At 40.5% G+C, this 17,214-nt stretch overlaps 1 long non-coding RNA gene across 1 annotated transcript in view; it reads right to left on the reverse strand.

Moving 5' to 3' along the window:
- LOC144587038 (uncharacterized) overlaps nt 1-16,860 on the reverse strand; it is a 169,679-nt gene extending 152,819 nt beyond the window's left edge. Inside the window, exon 1 of the long non-coding RNA XR_013542187.1 lies at nt 15,869-16,860. This is a non-coding gene — a long non-coding RNA (uncharacterized LOC144587038). The remainder of the gene's footprint in view (nt 1-15,868) is intronic.
- Between the last annotated feature and the right edge of the window lie 354 nt (nt 16,861-17,214).

Genomic DNA, 17,214 nt, shown 5'->3' on the forward strand with positions numbered 1-17,214 from the left:
CCTCTGATCATGTGATTCACCCACAAAAGCTTTCATTTTGCATGATTTTTAAATTTTTTTGTATTAGTGGCCTAATAAAAGGGAGCCTGAGACCATACTAGGTATTGTTATTGTTGAAGACTACATAGTATGGTCTCTGGCTCCCTTGGTTGGCCAGTTCTGGTGATATAGGTGAAAATACATATTCTTGGATTTTGCTGTTTTACCACGCTAGTTATTATTATAGTGTTCTCTACTATCCAGTTTTCAGCATCCGTGGGGGGCTTGTAACCAATCCCCCGCAGATATGGGGTTCCGATGTGCGGAGGGGTGCAATGGCAACCATAACCGGTCTAGCCCAATGGGGATTGGAGAACCAGTAAGTATTTATTTGTTAATACCGCCCATAGGAAAAAAAAAAAGGGGGGGAAGCCCAAAGATTTAACCCTTGCAGTGCAGGAGCAGTTGTTTTTTCTAAACTAAAAGCTCAGCATTCAGGTTTTAATTGCAGTATTGGCACTTTGTAATAAATAAGTTGATTTTGTGTTGCAGTTTGGGCACTCAGGCTCCAAAAAGGTTCACCATCACTGTTTTAGAGCAAAAGAATTATTTCTTTCTATGGGTGAAAGTAAGTAATTATTTTCCCCAAGTTGGCCTCCATGTTTTTTTTTTTAAAACAATTTACATTCCATTTCTCTGCATTCTGTCGCTGTTTCTTTGCTCTTCCTCGCCATGTTCTCATGGTTTAATTCTAGTTTTGCAACTGTTATTAAATTCTCTTTGCCTCACCTGTGAATGATTTCTCTGGAAACATTCATTCTACCCTGGGCTTTGACCTCATCAGATCTCACAAACGAAGCAAGGTCAAGCCTGGTCAAAATATGGCCAAGGGAAAGCCAGGTGCTGCACGAAAGTTATGCTGTTGATCTGCTCTTTCCACTGACTCAGCCCTAACCCCAGTGGCCTGGCATGCTCCAATGCCCCAAGTGACATCTGTACTGTTTTAAGTCCTGTGATGTATGTGAGAAATAGGTTTCAAAAAGCAGATTCTTGTGATTTGTAAGGTGATTGTGATATATTTTGCAAGCAGAAGACAGGTATTTTCTAAGTCAGATAGCACTTTGAGTAATTGTATTCTGCTCCCCAAAATTATTCCATGGTTTCAATTAGCTGTGGCATCCTACTAGCTTCCTATCGTTCGCTGAAGTCTGCAGACTAAAATATCTGCTGTGGTCTTATTGTCCACAGGCAATGAATACATAGCATTGTGTGTCTGTAGCCACAGGGCCTTCCTGGATAGACCAGATTTTGAAAGGAGCTTTCCTGCCTTCCACACAGCATGGCCATGGTTCCGCTTTTGTAGCTGAAATGTAATCTTTCTGTTTAGATGTTTAGTGGCCTGATTCTAAGAATTGCTGTAGCTACAACTTGCATTAAGACAAATGATTATGGTTGTTGCCATTACAGTACCAGTGATGATATTCTGCCATTGTAAAGGGGTATATCTAGAATTACTGTTGAATATGGTAGCACAAAAACAAATACAAGCCAATGCTTTAAAAAAGAAAAACCCAGTAGATACACTATATAATTTTTTTAAAATACCAGATGCTACAAATGTCTGTGTCACCCTCAGTGAAGTGATGGTTTTTGAATCATCTTTTTTCATTTTCAGTAACTGGTAATTTTTTAAAATAATGTAAATGAAAATTGTCCTAAATTTCTAGAACTATATTTAAGTGCTAAGTGTAAACCCCTGCCTTGTATTGCTTCTGCTAAGGACATGTGGTTTTAGAGACAAACTCAGTCAATTCCAGAGGATTTGATTTCTGCTCGATGAGACTTTTTGTAACTTGCTTTACTCTGATGGTGCATGTCCTTAGTACAGTGAGGGGCATACAGAAAGAGAAAGTTTCCCCATGTTTCCTAGATTGTGCTTCTCTCATCTATGCTAACCTTCCTTCTTTCTCAAGTTTTCCTGATGTCCTCTCCTTCCTTCTTGTTTTATTTTCTTGATTATCATAGAGAGAGGACAGAGGAGATATTCAGCACTGGTTAGGCCTTCACTTCAAGAAAGATGCTAACAAATTGGAACAAGTTCAGAGGAAGATGACAAGGATGATCAGGGGGCTGGAAACCAAGCCTTATAAGGAAAGGGTGAAAGAATGGGGCATGTTTAGCCTTGAGAAAAGAAGACTGAAGAGTGATATCATAGCACCTTTCAAATATTTGAAAAACTGTTGTACAGAGGAGGGGCAGGATCAGTTCTCAATTATCCAAGTGCAGGACACGCAACAATGGGCTCAAGTTAAAGGAAGCCAGATTTCGTATGAATATCAGGAAAAACTTCCTAATAGTTAGAGCTGTACGACAGTGGAACCAGTTACCTTGGGAGCTGGTGAGTGCTCCAACACCAGAGGCATTCAAGAAAAACTTAGATAATCACCTGGCAGATATGCTTTGATTGTATTCCTGCATTAAGCAGGGGGTTGGACTTGATGGCCTTGTAGGCCCCTTCCAACTTCACTTTTCTATGATTCTATGGTTCTGTGATCTTTGTACTTGTGGCGGAAGGTGCAAGTCACGCCTGTCCATCATATGGAGCTCTAGGGCAGGAGCCTATGGCAGGACAGGAGGGGCAGAGTCAAGAGAACAGTTTGAGACTGAGGGGAGTTAGAGAAGAGGTTCTGAAGGGTCCAGACAGAGATTGGAAAGTTGGTGTGTGTTAGAGAATAGATAAGAGATATAAGTAATAGAAAATAGATAGTCATAAGATATTATTACAGTGGTTAATGTGAATGAATACAAACAAGCAAATGTATAATCCTATCCAAATTAATGATTGAACAATAAAAGAACTTTACTTATGACTTCTGTGTTTTACCAATCAAACGATAAATAAACCTGTTATATTTGGCAGCCTGGGTCTAAGAAACTTATTTGGTACAGAGTGGATAAAGATCCACTGGTGGCAGCAGGCAAAGGGAGAAAATAATACATCATGTCTGAAGGTGAACCTGTGTTTGGGGTAAAACAAACAGAGGACATTGGGGGAATGCGACAGTTCTCAAGAGGTGAGGGGGCAGCCACTGCTCAATGTGTCTCCATGTTCATCACCAAGAATTAAGATTTCTCTTAGCTTTCTCATCTCAGCTTATTTATCTAATCACCTTACCTTTTTTATTCTTTTAGAGAGAGAAGTACAGATTTCTTTCCAAAGGGGGACATGTGGTCTGGGATGGAATCCACAACCTCTTAGCTGCTGCTTGATGCTGCTTGCTCTGCTAATAATCTAAATTTACGTCCTCACACATACTTTGTGCAGACTCAGTATCAGTTTCCTGTCTGTAAACTGGGAATCACAATGTTAACCTCACAGAGGACTTGTCAGGGTGAACAAAACAAACATTCTAATGCAACTCTACACAAAAAAGGGTGGCTGTTTTAGATGAAGAGTAGGTTACAAGTGTTAAAGATTAGGCTATAAGGCAGGAGCCTCATAGCCATGGCTTTGCTGTAAATTTCAACAAGCAGATGTATATTTGAGTATAAACTGCATGGACTACTACTGAGCAACTCGTAATCACAAGTTTAAAACATATCACACCAACTTTTTCCTTTATACCCAGAACAGTTTTTTATGTGAAACTTTCACATTTTGTCCCTTAAGAAAGAATTAAACCTATACGTGTAGGAGCTTGATAAATTCTTGAATGATGATTTAGCTATAACAAAAGCAGTAGTGACAATAATTTGAAGATCTTGTCTTGATCATGAGTCTTCAATCTCTCTCCATCACCACTAGCTAAAATATGGTAACCACGTGTGACGATCTCCTCTGAAGCCCCTATTCCCCCAGGCCTTCACGAGGTTCTTGCTCTTCTTCCTTCTTCGCTGCCACCAGGTATTGCTGTCTCAATACCATTCACTCAAGGAGACATGTGTACTTTTGAAACTTAACTTATTTATTTGATCAGGGAGGGTAACATCGGATTAATATACAGTAGGTAAATCGCAGGTTGCTAATCACTTGAAACTGAATCAGTACTACTTTAACTTTAAAGCTCTATCCACTATCTGTACCATTCAGCGTTCTCACAGATCTCTCAATCACCCTTCGTCGTTTAGTCGTTTAGTCGTGTCCGACTCTTAGTGACCCCATGGACCAGAGCACGCCAGGCCCTCCTATCTTCCACTGCCTCCCGGAGTGTCAAATTCATGTTGGTTGCTTTGCAGACACTGTCCAGCCATTTCATCCTCGGTTGTCCCCTTCTCCTCTTGCCGTCGCACTTTCCTAACATCAAGGTTTTTTCCAAGGAGTCTTCTCCCTTAATTCACTCTTAAGTAATCACCCTTAGGTCACTCTTAAGTTTCACACAGTCTCTCACTACCAGAATCTCTCTCACTCACAGATTCTCTTCTCACTCACTGAATCTCTCTCATACTCCATTCACCAGCTTTTATATCCAAACCCCTCCCCCCTTGGCACTGCCTTCCGTCCACTCATTGGCTCCTTCTCCACTGCTCAGCTGTGACGGACAGGGGAGGGCAGGGCTGTTCGCTACACCATGTAATATCTGAAGTCCTGTTGCTCGACCTAGTAAACCACAATTAGAGCAGGCCCACTGAATCAATGGAGCACATGGAGGACTTGACTGATCAAATCCCCACTGATTCAAATAGTTATTATGCTAAGGAACAGGATTTCAGCCAATGCTGAATGCCATGTTTTTTTCTAGCTCTGACTTTGGTGATGGTGATGGCTATATTCTCTCTGCTGTGATGTATCTGAGTGCAAACAACTCACTGTTGACCATTATGTACCTATTAGTGCTGATTACTTTCTGATAGCTCTTCACCAGTTGGTTTCACTCACTTTGACAGATTTGGCACTTTGTTTAACCTTTAAACTAGAGGGGCAATAACACTGTTTGACAGGATTGGAGAAATAATTAAGGAAAACTTAGCCAAGGCATAAGAAAACAACTGTAACAAGGCCGATCTTTCTGTTATATTTGAGAACTTGTCAAATGCCACATGGAAAAAATGGAAAAGAAAAAGTGAGGAATCTGACTGTTTGCCTCAAGCGGATACCACAGTGCTTTGTGCTTATGGCCATTTCCAATTTTGAAGGAGTATTACTGGTCTGCTTATCCCATCCCCATGTTTTTAGGTATAGTATTTAAAGCAGAAAATAAAACATTATTGTCCACATTTTGGTTACTACTAAGGGACTACAATGCAGACAAATATACTGAAAATAAAAAAAAAACACAAATGAACAATCTTGTGGAACTTTATAAGAAAAATAACATCACCTCTGAATCACAAGAGTGAGGCTTAAGAAACCAAAACATCTTATTGCTCCCATGTATAGCTGCATGAAAAGTTAGAAAAATATAATATGCTCTTCAACTGCTTTGAGATTCACCTCAAATGTTTCCCTAATTTGGGTGAAATTTCATTCACAATTTTTCCTTCACTTTCTTTTATACTGGTTATCTTTGTTTTATACTTCTTCCTGCCCTCAAACAGGATATCAGTTGGTCAAATACCAGCAGCTGTTGGTCATCATCATGCAGTCAATTATATTTCAATACATGATGACTTCAAGAGACACTGACCTCACTCTAAATAGTCTTTCTGCTTATATCATATAACCAATCAGATTTGGTTACATATTGATGTGGTTTTCACTGTGTTTCACAGAACCTGGAAAAATCACAGAATATAAGGTATGTGATGTGGAGGAATTTAAGCAATTTCAAACAAAATGAGCTTCCCACAGCCATTTTGTCCCACCTGTTATATCTGTTCTATATTCCCTCATATCCTCCACTTTGTTTACATTGAGCAGATTCACCCTACAGTGTTCTGCATATTTTCGTACTACATAAGTATAATGGAGAAAGCAGAAAAGAACTGCATGACCTTACTGAGGGCCTGTGGCTTGGAAGAAGCTAGCGCAACATCATCTTATCGTTTTGCCATGACTTTTATTTCACCTTCTCATTGCTACCCTTAGACCTCTTTCTGTGGCTAAGGAGAATATGGCCTGTTAGGCACTGTTTATCCAATGATTTAAAAATATTTGTCAAAGCCTACATCCAAAACAAGGCATTAAACTGCAGCAGCGTGGGCTAAAACTGAACATGGGAGAAGAGCATACATAAGTCTGTACCTCCACATTCTTGCTCACAAAGTGCAGAGAAAGGCTTAACAGCCTTATATAACTTAGTTGTGACTGGAGCTGTTATCTTCACCATAGTTAAAGCCCTGTTCATGTATTTGCCTGGACTTGTATAGAGACGTGACAAATGACACATATTAAAAGCATTGTATCCAACTCCTCCCTGAAATTTCATGCAAGCTTAGAAAGAGGTTTTTATGAATTTTGTGTTTAAGGACATCCAAGGCTTGCACATGCACCCTTGTTCAGTTTGCACATTTAGCCCACACAAGTTCACTCTTGTGCTTGAGCACAGCTGAGGTCATTACATAATGCATTGTATTTAAATTTATCATATCTCTCCCCTCCTTTCCTCATTTGAACTTTACGGAATACATTTTTGATACAAGGTGCTGAAATCAAGAAATATTAATGTGTGTTAATTAATTGTGGTAACCAAACTAATCTAGTACTCTTTTTGTCAGTTAATTATTTAGCAGGATGTGTGTTATTTCACACTGAAATGCTCTAAAGTACATAAATGATTTTGACAATTCTAGTATCTTGTTTAAGTGCTCCACTGCAAAGCTCTATCCGCACACAGACTGGCAGCAAAAATATAATGTGGAATGAACTTGTTCTTGGCTAGCAGTCCTTTTAATGAAGGATAAAAATTCAACAGTACATAAATATCTAAAAAGATCTCTTTTAGCCATGAATAAATTACTAAGTTGCAGCTCATCATCTCCTCTCTCCCATGGAACATCCCTTTCCTCCCCCCCCCCCCCGGTTTTTCATGTTTTAGAGTCTCTTTGTGCCTTGGCTCCCCCCCCCCCGCCCTTGCAGCATTCACATCCAGAAACCGTGTTGCTGAAAATGATCTGGAAACCTACAGAGCTTTTGGTGTCACCTTATTTCACCCTTGTGCATTAGACTTTCCTGACAAATAAGACATCACGTAAAGGGAAACCTCACCAAGGTCTCTCTTGCTATGGTAATGCACCTATGAAATCCACTTAATGACTCCGCAAAGTGTACAATGCACCTGACACCTCAAGAGGGTGTACTAATAATGAGGGCAGAGAAAAAAAATGCATCAATAGTGTGCTAATTAGGACAATTACAGAGTCAATATTGAGGTGAGGAACAAAAATGTACAGCAGTGGTATGCTTCCTCCCCCCCCTTCCCCCAAAAGGAACTTCATTACTACAAACCGAGGGTGAGATGTAGCGTTCCAGGTACAAACAAAATTGGGTCATTAGACGTGAGCTGAAAATCTTTCTCCAGAACCTGAGGAAGAGCCTTTTTGCTTGAATTCATAAACCCCAGGCCAAATGGACTGCGAGAGATCAGCAGCCGCAGAAATTTCTCAGCAAGTGTCTCTCACCCCATTGCCACTTTATTTTCTTCCTCCATATGCTAGATTGCAAGCTACAGATTTCGTCCTTTTGCCCAAAGGCACTGAAACCTGTGAAAAGCCTAGCTGAAGCACTGCCTATTGTTCATTGACAACTTGTCAATTTACTTCCAGGCAAAATAACTCATAAACAGGATAAGTAAGGCAGATAAAACAAGAATTTTTTTCACACTTTGCAACTTTACTGCAAAAATGTCTTATTTTCCATAAATGTGTGAAATTTCCCCTCAGAATTGTGGCAGTGCACTGAACTCTAAAAGTCTGCAAAAAGAGCACCAACATCTCAAGGCTTCTGACTCTAATAAGACGAATGTAAAATATTAAAGATGTGTTAAAAGCAGTAAAGCAAAAGATTTTCAAATGCTCAAGAACATTATCCTGTTTCTCTGTGTTCTCACAGCTAATAGAAGTTAGGTTTAGACATGACCTCTTCAGATGAATGCTTGAGTATCACCCATGTTGTATATTTTCAGTGCAGAGATAAATTTTGTTCTTCAGGATTATCAACAGGTTTCTTGCTTGTTTATGGTATATTAATTTATCAACCTTAGTATGGCAAGATTTGACTCCCATTTACCAGCGATAATGAACAAAAACACAAATAATCTGGTTCCAATGGTCCATGTTCTAGTAATTTCCTCTTTCAGTTACTACCTAGTGTTGATCGTAGGATTGCCCAAAGGGCTACAGTACTTAAAAAATTCAGCTAATACAAAGTTTCAGCTGTGACCAGATGATGTATGTTATACTGATTCCATCTTTCCTTTACTTTGCTCTTCATATACCAGTTTCCAATCTCTTCCCTGGCCCCATGTAAAACAGTAATCATAAAAATTTTTGCATGGCTTGAGAACTCAGAACATAAAGGCAGGATGGGCAATCTGGGGCTATCCTCATTCACTGCTACTATTGCCAAACTCTCTCCCAAGAGAAACCCAAGCCACTGATGAATTTGCTGTGACAGTGATAATGACCCAAAACTTTCCATCTTCTCTCCCTTTGAAACGTGGATGTGCTGTGCTCACACCCCATTTTCCTAGACTAACAGTGTTCCTGGAAACTTACCAGAAATGCTGTGGAAATATCACTATTTCCATTAGAAGTGAGGAACGAGAAGGCGTGGGCGCTATGATTACAAGGCTAGAGATGTTACTGGGAGCCTTCAGAGAACAATAGGAGACTGGGAAATGATGCACAGATGCTGCTCTTGTCTTGCTTTGAAAGGAATAAAGGTGAAAACGGTTAGCTTTTGCTACTGTTGTAGCAGTGAAGTTAGCAGTAGCAATAGGAGTACCCTATATGTGGACAAAATTAATAAGGAGCTTCGTGGCGCAGTGGTTAAACTGCTGTACTGCGGCTAAAACTGTGCTCACAACCTGGGGTTCAAATCCCAGGTAGCCGGCTCAAGGTTGACTCAGCCTTCTATCCTTCCAAGGTCAGTAAAATGAGTACCCAGCTCACTGGGGGGGCAATGTGTAGCCTGTATAATTAACTTGTAAACCGCCCAGAGAGTGCTTGAAGCGCCATGGGGCGGTATATAAGCAGCACGCTTTGCTTTTTTTTTTTTTTTTTTTTTTTACAATTTGCATAAGGCTGAGTACTCTCACTAGAGGGAACACTGCTTTGTAAATGTACCTGCTGACCAAAACCTTATATTAATTGATGGAGGATGTTCTGCAAGCATGTTTTCAATTTGTTGTATGGAAAGGGGTGGTGAGAGAGAAAAAAAGGAGGTCTACCTGGTGTCCACATTGGCAACTTTTTAGCATTTTTAAAGTATCTTTTAGTATTCTTTAACATCTTTTAATGCTATACTTTTATGCATTCAAGTTTTATTTTAAGGCTTGATATCGTTTGTTATTATATATTCTTTTCTCACATGGTTTTATTATATGTTTACACTGGGTTATTGTGATCTATTTTATGTGCAATCTTTAAAAGAGATGACTCTCATTTTTCTATGGTTGGGGTTTCTCCTTGTTTCTCAGGTGGAAGGTCCAATTTTTTTCTTTCTGCTGTTGCTCTTCCACATGATGAACAAAGGCTGAAAACCCTTATGAAAACCTTATGTACGTCTTAGCTGTAGGACATACAATACAAACAGGATATAATCACCCCTGAAAGATGTCTAGCCCAATTTTAGCTGGGTGGTATGGATTCCATGAAGGCAAATGTGGCATGGGTTTTACGTGGGACTTTATGGTAAATCTTATCAAGTCCCAGAAATTTGCTGATACATAGATATACTTAATAACTTGCTGAGAGTGGGTGAGTTTGGGCTACAGGAAGGGTCTGCTTCTATATCCCATTGGCCCTCCATGGATCCTTGGACTTGGGATGGATCCAGGATATTCCTGCAAAGCACCCTCTTCCCTTGAACAAGGTACCAAGATGGATTCTAAGGGGTGGAAAGAGACAGGCAGGGTACAATCTGTCAAAAGGAGGATATAAAAGGCATAATTACCCCTAGCAGGTAGGGAAAAGGGAAAATGACCTTGGACACTATTGGAAGAGAAGAGGAGGAGAATAAGATGGAAGAGTGGGTTGATGCTCCAGAGTGGAGTGGTGTGGAATCAGACACCATTGTTTATCTGTCTTTGCTTCTCTAGAAGGAAGTCCTCCTCTAGGTTATACCCTCCCATCCTCACTATTGAAGGGACTAACAATAGAATCTGGGAGGGATTCTGGAGGCTTGAGTGGGGCCAAGGTCAGAATGGGTGTCATGCCTGAAGGCAGGGAAAGGGACCCTGCTGTGATGTCTGAACCAACTTCGATCCAGTTGTGTTGCTAACATCACCAGAGATAATTTAAGAGACTGTGCCAAAGATACTGTCTAAAGACATTCAGGAGGAAGATTGATGGGTCTATAAACCTGAACTGATGGCTGGACTGGCTGGGTTCATAGTGAAGGTAACCTCATCCTTGTCCAGTCATAAGTGACTCACAAGAGTGGAGCATTGTGAGTGGTGTTTCCCACATGGAAAAAATGTGTATCAAACTTGTTGGTGGAAGGTAGGTGTAAATAGTTCTGAATAAATGTTCTCTGATTGAGCTTACCACTGTTTCCAAGTTTCCTTCCTAAAGATGGGTGACACTGGGAGGCCATTTGTGTTCCCCATCCCTTGGGATGAGGCAGACCCCTTCATACTTGCAAAGTATGCCTTATCCCATGAGCTATCTCTAAGGACACATCCAGACTTAAGAGTACAGTATCAGGTAAGCCTCTAGGTGCATCATGCACACTGCACCCTTTGAAAAATCCCTGAGTGCTACTGAATGGAGTATGGGGAATATGGTTCCCATGACAGCACATTATTCTACATCTATCATGCATGTGTACCACCCTAAGAATATCCAGTGATTTGGTACAATGCCCTCCTAATTCTTGGGATACTGACCAGTGTCTACACAGAGTGAGGAACAACCTTAAGTGTAAAAGGAAGCTTCCAAATGCTGAAATACAGGGGAATCCAGTAAGACCTACTTTTGAATGGATTTGATTCTTCCAGATGTTCCACACACTATCAGTGACTATTATCAGGCAAACTAATTCATCTACAGAATGTTTCCTCTAGTCTCAGACATCCCTAATGAAAGAATGCAGGGTTCAGTGGGGAGAGCCCAAAGTGTCAGTCAATTTGACAGAAAGGCTTCTGTTGTTGACTGTGCTGGGATTCAGTTTGATTCAAGAACTGCACACATACACAGATATATTCATCTATGCAATCTCTGGAACAATCCATATCGTATTACTACTATATCTTCTCTTCTGTCAAGTCCCATGATCAGTATGCACTGCCAGCAGCTATCCAAATCCCTCCTGATTAGTTGATATATATTCAGGGGCATATTGTTAACATCTCTATCCCCCTTGCTATAAAAATCTTTTAGACTCATTAATGGCCTAAAACACAGGGCAGGATTGTGCCACCATCATGTGTCCATAATTTCTGTATCTGCCCCATATAAATCCATGTAAGGATCTATTGCTTCTTCCATCAAGGTGAGTCAATCATACCACAGCTATGTCATGCTGCAAGGGCACATGTGCAAGCTGTGTTGAGAAAATAAGATCTGCTAGGTTTGAGGCCCTATTGCTGAAACAAGGGAACTACTTGTGCCCTTTCAAGGCAGAATTCCTTTCATCTCCTTTGAATTTCTTTTCCTCAGTTAAAAAACATAGCAAGTAAGGTAGCTGACAAACATCACTAGAAGCATATTAAACAAGGTAAAGGTAAAGGTAAAGGTTAAGATTCCCCTTGACAATTTTTGTCCAGTCGTGTTCGACTCTAGGGGGCGGTGCTCATCCCCGTTTCCAAGCCATAGAGCCAGCGTTTTTGTCCGAAGACAATCTTCCGTGGTCACATGGCCAGTGTGACTTAGACACGGGACACTGTTACATTCCCACCGAGGTGGTCCCTATTTATCTACTTGCATTTGCATGCTTTCGAACCTAGGTTGGCAGGAGCTGGGACCAGCAACAGGCGCTCACTCCATCATGTGGATTCGATCTTATGACTGCTTGGTCTTCTGATCCTGCAGCACAGGCTTCTGTGGTTTAGCCCGCAGTGCCACCACGTCCCTATATTAAACAAAATAACCATTAAATTAGGAACATCCACGAAGTTTATAATTTAAGACTGAAGATATATTTCACACCTTGCTTAACAGCTGCATCAGTGATCATAACTTTGTTTGGGCCATTTTCCTACAACCGTTGGCAGCATTTGTTCAATTATGTTGCTGTGATAAGATGGAAATGTGCACATGCACAGATTTAGATTTCCTTTTTCATTTCTTAAAAAAGAATATCAACACACAAGTAGAAAGAGAGGTGACAAGACAACCCTACTAATAGTTTACACAGCGGTCTCTAAGGTGTGCTTTGTGGACTATTCAACTGTTCCCTGTGTGGAGCAGAGAGCTGGGTATACCACACAACTTGCCCTGTGCTTCTCAATCCAGCCTGCTGTCACAAAGGCAAGTAGCTAGTCAAGCAAGCAAGCAAGCAAGCAAGCAAGCAAGCAAGCAAGCAAGCAAGCAAGCAAGCAAGCAAGCAAGCAATACATTTCAAGCTGTATGATGTAGTTGCAAATTACTAGTTACAAGTACCTAGCTCCTTACTGCAACTCATCTACTTTCTGTCAGCAAGATCATTCTGTGAATAGATAATCTTAGGAGGAGTAGCTCATCATGGGAGTATCAGGATCTAAGCCGTAGTTGTTCTTATTTTTTATTTTTTAAATGTAGGTCTTTATACATTAAATATCCATAGTACAAAGATGTCTTGGTCAACATACAAAATACTTTGGTTAAAAATGTTATAAAATACTGCATGCAGACTGTCGCCAACAACACATGTGATAGATGGAAGACGTTGCATCCAACCACATACAAATCCATTTACTCAACTGTGATTTTCATAAATATGGTTTTTTAAAAGGGGAATATCTCTATTCACCCCAAAGAAACTGCAAATTCTGATGGAATGCTCCACATGTGGGACATAAAACCACCCAAAATGGAACAGAGTGAGACTGATGCGGTTCCTTACTTTTTAAGCACCAAACACTGTTATTTTTCGGTAGCAAAAAAATAGAACTGAATAAGAGTTAGCCATGCCTCTCCATGCAAAACATGATTTCCCATTCTCCCACTCCCAATGCTACATGGAAGTGGAAGATTTCACCAAACTGGATCAAGCAATCATCATGTCGCCGCCCCTTCTCCCATATCACCACATACCACCTTCACCAGGGTGTCCTGAACCCTGGTGAAGATGGTATGTGTACCTGGAGGGGCTGCTGCAAAGGGGGGGGGTCTGGAAATTCTGTTTCTGGCTGACCAGGTCAGTATTCCTAAATCTGAATTCTACCACTTGTTTAGAATGCAGGTCAAATATAAATGTAGGTATAAATAAAGGAGCAGCTCTAAGTATTCACACAAGGAATACCTTTCCACACCGTGTCTTTCTGGTGAGCTTTGTGTCTATAAAAACATATATTTCCAAGCTACATGGGAAATAAATATAGCATCTTCATGATTCTTTCTAATAGGCTTTTCTTTCTGAATACAGCACATGGCAGGTTAAAAGGCCTTAGCTGTGTTGATTAACTACTCAAATGTTTAATCAATACAGCAATAGCTAGATGTATTCTGTCAGCAAAAGACCTTGGAAAAGTCCCACTTGCCTTATTCCCCACCCCCAAATGGGACATCAATGAACTATTTCATAGTCCTCACATCTCAGTGCAGAGGGGCTTAGACAAATACAGCGCTAATGGATAATTGTGGGTCACCTTGTCAAAATATGTTAAGTGCCCCAAGTGTAAGGTTTTTTTTTTTAATTTAAAAATTGACAATAAACTGTGACCTTGTTGCTTCTGTACAGTCTTTCAGGAAGCAAATATTACTCAGCCTGTAAAGGGCTCATTGATTCATAGGTCAAAAATCCATTCAAATGAAATTATAAAAGATGCACCCCGGTGTGTTGACACAACCCTCGCTAACTGTTGGACAAAGTGTTAAACAACTGCACTCTTTAGTGTAAGCGGAACACATTGGCTGACGCTTTCTCTGAAAAATACACATATAGGGCTCTGTTGGAGGGATTCACAGGGACTGGATGGGAACATATCACAAAGTCAAGGCAAGTTCATCTTGTGAGCTCCTGGAATCAGGCCATTAATATGCCACTGGCAGAGACAATGTTCAGTGTAGGAAGGCTGTTATGGGATCTGGATTTCAGCCCCTGTATTTGTCTTCTCACAATGTCATTAACACCCACATTGATTCTGAGCTGTTATTGGTGCTGATGCAATACATGCAACAGCTCGTTGTCTGGTGTCACAAATCACATAGCACAGAAATTGTTCTTATACAGGTGGCAGCTTTGTATCATTTCAAATGATACTGCAAAAGCCCTCGATACAAGCCAGTAACGTGATATAATGATTTTGTTGTTTAGTTATTCTCAAAAGCATTAGCTGTACTTTTGCTGCTAAATTTAGTACTCAGAGGACAATACTGTGGTTTGCACTGGAAACGTCACAATGCATTTGTCATATCTCTAGTTGTAAGCATCGTATGGCTGAGAGAGTGCCATGGATTACAACCAGCAGCAAGGAAAGAAAGTAGACATTAAACAGATTTTTGTCTTTATCTCGAAAGCATATATCTCATATGACCAAGAAAGAAAACACAACTGAAGGAAAGGTGCACATGGTAAAACAGTAAGAGAAGCAGAATCACCGGTAGAACTGTGCAAAACTCCCAGATAATCCTCAATTCCTTGCACCCCTTTTACCACCCCATTTCAGATCTGTTCTTTCAATTTTTTTCAGCCCCAATGATAGATAACATATTTCCACCCTGCATATCTGAGGTTGTTGATATTTCCTCCAGCAACCTTAATTCCAGCTTGGGATTCATCCAGCCCTGCCTTTTGCATGATGTATTCTGCATATAAGTTAAATAAGCAGGGAGACAATACACAGCCTTGTCCTACTCCTTTCCCCATTTTGAACCAATCAGTAGTTCCATATCCAGTTCTAACCGTTGCTTCCTGTCCCACATACAGATTTCTCAGGAAATAGATAAGGTGCTCAGGCACTCCCATTTCTTTAAGAACTTGCCATAGTTTGCTGCCATCAACACAGTCAAAGGTTTTTGCGTAATTAATGAAGCAGAAGAAGATGTTTTCTGGAACTCTCCTTTCTCCATAATCCAGCACATTTTAGCAATTTGGTCTGTAGTTCCTCTGCCCCTTTGAAATCCATTTTGTACTTCTGGGAGTTCTTGGTCCACATACTGCTGAAGCCTACCTTGTAGGATATTGAGCATAACCTCGCTAGCATGTGAAATGAGAGCAATTGTACAATAGTTGGAGCATTCTTTACCACTGCCTTTCTTTGGGATTGGGATGTAGACTGATCTTTTCCAATCCTCCGGCCACTACTGAATTTTCCAAACTCTCTAGGATATTGAATGTAGCACCTTAACAGTGTCATCTTTTAAGGTTTTAAATAGTTCAACTGGAATGCCATCACTTCCACTGGCCTTGTTGTTAGCCATGCTTTCTAAGACCCACTTGACTTCACTCTCCAGGATGTCTGGCTCAAGGTCAGCAACTACACTATCTGGGTTGTCCGGGACATCCAGACCTTTCTGGTATAATTCCTCTGTGCATTCTTGCCACCTTGTCTTGATGTCTTTTGCTTCTGTGAGGTCCCTACCATTTTTGCCCTTTATCATGTCCATCCTTGCATAAAATGTTCCATTAATATCTCCAGTTTTCTTGAACAGATCTCTGGTTTTTCTCTTTCTATTATTTTCCTCTATTTCTTTGCACTGTTCGTTTAAGAAGGCCCTCTTGTCTCTCCTTGCTATTCTTTGGAAGTTTCATTCGATTTTCTGTAACTTTCCCTATCTCCCTTGCATTTAGTTTCCCTTCTCTTCTCTGCTATTTGTAAGGCCTCATTGGACAACCACATTGCTTTCTTGCATTTCCTCTTCTTTGGGATGGTTTTTGTTGCTGTCTCCTGTACAATGTTACGAGCCTCTATCCATAATTCTTCAGGCATTCACTCCACCAAATCTAGTTCCTTAAATTTGTTCTTCACTTCCACTGCGTATTCATAAGGGGTTTGGTTTAGATTATACCTGACTAGCCCAGTGGTTTTTCCTACTTTCTTCAGTTTAAGCTTGAGTTTTGTTATAAGAAGCTGATGATCAGAGCCACAATCAGCTCCAGGTCTTGTTTTTGGTGACTGTATAGAGATTCTCCATCTTTAACTGCAGAGAATATAATCAATCTGATTTTGGTATTGCCCATCTGGTGATGTCCATGTGTAATTTATGTTGTTGGAAAAGAGTGTTTGTGATGACCAGCTTGTTCTCTTGACAAAACTCTATTAGCCTTTGCCTTGCTTCATTTTGAACTCCAAGGACAAACTTGCCTGTTGTTCCTTTTATCTCTTGAGTCCCTACTTTAGCATTCCAGTCCCCTATAATGAGAAGAAAATCTTTCTTTGGTGTCAGTTCTAGAAGGTTTTGTAAGTCTTCATAGAATTGATCAGTTTCAGCTTCTTCAGCACTGGTGGTTGGTGCATAAACTTTGATTACTATGATATTGAACGGTCTGCCTTGGATTCGTATTGAAACATTCTATCATTTTTGAGATTATATCCCAGTACAGCTTTTCCCACTCTTTTGTTGACTATGAGGGCTACTCCATTTCTTCTACGGGATTCTTATCCACAGTAGTAGATATGATAATCATCGGAATTGAATTTGCCCATTCCCCAACATTTTAGTTCACTGATGCCCAGGATGTCAATGTTTAACCACATGCAGCTTACCAAGGTTCATAGATCCTACATTCCAGGTTCCTATGCAATATTTTTCTTTGCAGAATTGGACTTTCCTTTACTTCCAGGCGTGTCCACAGCTGAACGTCCTTTCGGCTTTGGCCCAACCACATCATTAGCTCTGGAGCTACTTGTACTTGTCCTCCGCTCTTCCTCAGTAGCATGTTGAACGCCTTCCGACCTGAGGGGCTCATCTTCCAGCATCATATCTTTTAACCTTTTGTTTCTGTCCATGGAGTTTTCTTGGCAAAGATACTGAGTGGGTTTCCAGTTCCTGCTC

This window comes from Pogona vitticeps, chromosome 2 (assembly GCF_051106095.1).
Source record: "Pogona vitticeps strain Pit_001003342236 chromosome 2, PviZW2.1, whole genome shotgun sequence".
Taxonomy (NCBI): domain Eukaryota; kingdom Metazoa; phylum Chordata; class Lepidosauria; order Squamata; family Agamidae; genus Pogona; species Pogona vitticeps.